This window comes from Atractosteus spatula, chromosome 4 (assembly GCF_055471065.1).
Source record: "Atractosteus spatula isolate fAtrSpa1 chromosome 4, fAtrSpa1.hap1, whole genome shotgun sequence".
Classification (NCBI taxonomy): Eukaryota; Metazoa; Chordata; class Actinopteri; order Semionotiformes; family Lepisosteidae; genus Atractosteus; species Atractosteus spatula.
Genome location: NC_142709.1, coordinates 11,976,071 through 11,981,351, shown reverse-complemented (window position 1 = coordinate 11,981,351; position 5,281 = coordinate 11,976,071).

The following is a 5,281-nucleotide window of genomic DNA, read 5'->3' as shown; positions in this document are numbered from 1 at the left end:
TTAATTCAGTCAAAAAAACGACATGTAATATAATTTCCAGCATATTAACATATTCCTAAAATGTAAACGCATTTAATTATACATGTTTTCTGCGAGAGACTGCAAATTATATCTGCCGTAGTACAGTATCTCCCAAAAACAGTCATTAAGAAAATGCGCCCATCAAAGTGATTTAAGATGCGAACTATTAAAAGAAAGGTAAGGAATTAAAAAGCCACTTACCATGCATGGAAGACCGACAGAAGTAAGAAATAAACCAGTAGTTTGGGCATATTTATGAGAAGACGATTCCAAGAATTCGTTAGAGTAAATGCTGTGCTGTATCTAAAAAGAAGGGGGTAGAAGATACAGCTGTACATGTATTTTCGTCTCAGTTTTAACTACCAATGTTTGTCAGTTGAAAGGAAGTGAAAACTAAAAGATAGTTTATAATCCACAAATAAATTCACGTATCTTCGTCTAACAGGTATGAGAAATTTTGTGCAGCTCCGGTACTTTCACAGCGAGAATCAATTGTGGGAATTAATGGACCAGCCCCTCCTGCTCCTTAAAGTTGCATTAGCTGCCTTCGATTGCACCACCAGATACACAGACATACTGACGCTCACAAAAGCAGGGCACCAACTCGCGAACTGGGAAACCTACAAACCCCTTCATACATTCCCTAGAAGCCCCTTTTCGTTGTTACGTCATCGTTTACCGCGACGAAACTCAAATGATTACACAAACTTTAAATGTTCTTTTGTTGTTGTTTTTTCTTCTCCGTCTGTAGGAATAAAGTCTTGTGAGAATCCATATTCTGAGAATTAAATCTCCTGTATTGCTGTCATTTCATTAGCTCATGAAATTGCCATTCAACATCCCACGGTCTAGTCTGGAGTGATTCTCACAGTATCTGGAAAGCTGTTTATGGAGGCTGGGGTGTCAATAAAAACGTAGGTAGGGTTAGAATACACTGTACTTCGAGTTAATTAGCTGATTTCAGCATATTTGTTTACCTGAATGAGTGCCTTGCAAAAAAAAAATCTTACTTCAGTGTTCTTTCAAGGTTGTTTTGTCTTAGTTGGTTACTACTCCCAATTTTGTAATTAGGATTAGCAATTATTGCTAATTTATTTTAAAGAGATGCATTTAATAGATTCAACACTTAATTCAAATAATCACTATGCAAATAAATTCGTTTATAGCTTGCTGGAAAAGCAAACAGCTGCAGTGATTTTTATCTTTCAAATCTGGCAGGTTGAAAGAACACAAGACATTGTGTAGCCCTTTTTGTGGTGCTTTAGAAGTATCATTTATCCTAAAGCTTCTATTTAGATAGGATACAGGTTATAGGTTATCCTATAACCAGTTTTTCTATAAATAGAAGTACAGTATATACCAATGCTTTTAACTAGAGTAACATATTTGGAAACATACAGTAGCTGCATGCACAGTATAGAGCTACAAACAATAAATTTGTGAATGAGTTTACTGTTAAGTACTTTACCGTTAGTGCAGGGTTTTTAGTCTTAGGATTTTATGTCTCCTTAAGATTTAGTGAATGGGATAGTTATTATATTGCAAAACATTATTTCGAACAGGAATTTCCAAAACCTGAATATTTCTTGTTTTTGTCGTTGTTGTTGTTGTTGTTGTTGGTACTTACATTTTTTTTTGCTTTCTGTAACCGTATCTTTATAGTAAGAGAAAAAGCATACATATTCATCATGCTCCACGGATGAAACAGACAATGAAGTACTGTACAGTACATTTCGGTTGCACAGAGGAAAGATGGTTTCATAGTGGTGATCAGTACATTTAAATCGCCGCTGAAATGGAATAAATTGTTTTGCCAAAAAGCGCATGTTATAGAGTATCTTTCTGCTGGAATATTCTAGAACCAAATTACTGATTTCTGCATTTCGTAATCAGATCCGAAAGTGCAATATCTGAGTCTCTTGTTCCTCTCTACCAGGGATCATCATTATATAAATCACTTCAAGAATCTACCTCCTTTGCACTCCTTGAAATTGTGCTGCAATTAAAAAAAAAACGCTCTTGCTTCAGGACCATGGATAGTACATTGCGTTTATTAAACACTTTCTCGGTGGAATCAGTGCTATACTGTAGCGCGTACCTTGGGCGCCTTCCATTTTTACTAGGTCATAACTGTACTAGGAATATGACTGACATCTGCATATTACCCATTTCCACTACCTACCTTTGGGTTTTCAGCTATTAATAAAGGAAATCTATGGTAAAGAACTGCAAAAATGGCGAATTTTATTGGGGTTTTTTTAACGGAAGATTCACATGCACAGTACTCTCTCCTGTTCTAAAACCATTTTCAGATACGTGGATTACGCAGTATTTGAGGTTATTTCTCCGTGGGAACAAGCAAATTATGTGGTGGGCGGTGAGGTTTGTTTGTAAAGCCGGATCATCTCTTGTGCTGGTGGTCTATCTATTAACAGGAAGCTGCTTAATCAGCCGCTTGAAATTGTGAGCTGCGAGGCAGGCTAACCTCTTGTGGCTGACTGGAGTAATGCGACTGCCTAATCTGCAAATGGAGGGTGTCTCTTATTTCACGGGGATCACCATCGTCAGGAGCGAGATTCTCCGAAAGCGCGTCATTTCGTTTTCGGGTGATCTCATTAACGATTGCAGAGGAAAATAATTTGTATCGGATAATGCTTTCGAGATAATATACACAAACTGGACTTTCAGGCAACCTACTCCGGGATGTTTATTACTTTCTAGCCTTTATAGCAAATTATGTTTGATGAACGTGTACTCGTTTGGGTGTCAGCTTAGATACCTTGTTTCCTATCACGGTGTTTCGTTTAATTTGGCCGATTAATCAACTAGAATAGCATTTGTTACATTTTTCAAATGAAAGAAACGTCTGCGCCACCTACTGTACCACGAGATGTTTAACTCTAAAGTTGCAGAGGAGCAGGGTACAGAACACGATTCAGCTTAGTGGCAGCAGGTCCGGTGTAGTGTTGTATAGTGTTTTAACCCGGTGAGAATAATGAAACAACAAAAAGGAACAATAAACAAAAAATATCACAGACGACTGACAACATTTAAAATAATTTTGTAAGTGTCATCAATACATTTTTGATGAGGTACTGTACGTCCTTCGTGTACTGCTACAGAACGCAGTAACATTTGACAGCGTGCTGAATATCTTCTGATCTACGTCTAATCGTCATCAAGAATGTGCTTGATGAATGAGCTAGGTTTTGGAAAGGAGGTGCTGCAGTCACACCGTAAATACACTGCATGCATCATACACAAAAGCCTTTAAATTGGTTTATCTCTTTGATAACCCATTTATCTCATTGGCAACCCAATCTCCTGGACTGTTAACTGTTCCAATATCAAGTGATCACCTTTTGGAGTAAACTTAATCATTATACAGTACGTGGCACCCATATAATTCTAAAATAAAGGATTTCTTTATTGTAAATAAAGATAATTACAGTGTAATTATATTGTATACTAATCTGTATATACTGTTTGTGTGTATGCATGTGTTTGTAGTGACTCTTCCACTATGAAACAGAATCGGGCAGATCAAAACTCATACTGTATGGTATGCACTTGCTGAATGATTTTACTCTTTAAGTGGTTACCAAAAAGATACATAAAAAAATCACTTTGTGAAAAACAGTTGTTCTTTATTAAAAATGATGCCTCACCACTTACTGTATATGATAATTGGCTGAAAAAGGGGAAACAAAACTAAACAGAAACAAAATGTTACATTTGCAAAATATGTGCTTAATATCTTGTGTTTGCAGGCCTTTGGTTTGTGAAAGGCAGAAAGATACACATTTTGCAGATGGAACCAGCTCATTCTGTGTGTGGGAATCTTTGCAATCTCATTGGGGTTCATACCAGGAAAGGAGCCAAAATAAGGCCAGGATTAAATGACCAACTACTTTAGTTCATCATGGAGATAAAGACCATTTAGAATAGCCAATTCTTGCCCAGATGTCTTTGAACAGAAATAGGAGCATCTACTGAAAAACTCCCACAAACATAACGGCAGTATTTAAATTACATACATTAAACTCCTAAGGTCTTACTACAGGGCTCCTTCCTGATATTCACTATAATTTGGATATGTGTGAATATGAAAGTTTTTGGAGTCTACCATAATAATGTAATGTCTTGAATGTTGGATGTGTAAGGTTCTACTATATGTACAGTACATATTAATATTATTCAACTAACAATGGGCTGCCATTGTGGAAAACGAAGTTTCAGAGCACAGAAAAATACGACAAACAGCATATGGAAACACATTGCTTCATGAACTATAAGACTCATTTTTAAAGGAAGTTTTCACAAAAGAATGAAGATATGAGGCTCCGTGTATGTTCTACATGTAAAAATTATATAATTGGAAATGTAAATATTTGAGCAAAACACAGCAGAAGATTGTATCACAAAATAATTCACTCCCACTTGTCCAGTAGACTGAAAACCTTTCAAGAAAACAGCAAAAAGGCAGGGATGCAGTAATTTAGTGCCATCACAAAGATCTTAGGTTGCAGTACACAGTAAGTGCTCACAGGATGATAAATAACAAGTTTGGCAGAAGTAGCTCCTTTAAAAACAGATAGGTCTAAGATGTTTCTTTCACACTGCAGGAAGTAAACAGTGTTGTATTCCTTCCATCTCATACTCAATCGGGTCTGGGTGTTTGTTTTTTATAATCCAAAGGGAAATCGATAAAGCATTCCATTTCTTCATGGCAACAAAAATAATGCACTTGTATTGAAAACGATCATAATGTTAGAATCATGATAAAGTACTTTTTAGTCCAAAAGTCCACTTGGAAAGTCTGTAGGTCCATAAAAAAAACAGAAACTGTAAAGTTGTTTTGCTTTTCTGTCCACAGGAACACAATGAAAAAGAAAAGTTTCCATTCAGCTCCAGCTTGTGTCAAACATCCTACTGTAGGTCCATTATGAATAACCGTACTGTGCTGTTAAGTTTCCAATATTATCCCTTAAAAGGACTTATGATGCTGGGGTGGTCATCCAAATATTTCCTTGGGTGAACAGACAGGGTTTAAGAAATCCTTGGCAGTTGTTTCTTGATTAATCTGACCTTATCTTTATTTGCACTGTGCACATATTTAACTGATAACTCTCCAGCTCGGTACACTTCCCATTTTTTTCCTTTTAGTATAGTTTGCAGCACAAAGATTTCCTCATAATACATACTCACCTGCAAAGTGTTGAAAACATTCAGCAAAATAAAACATGGGATATGCTCAGGT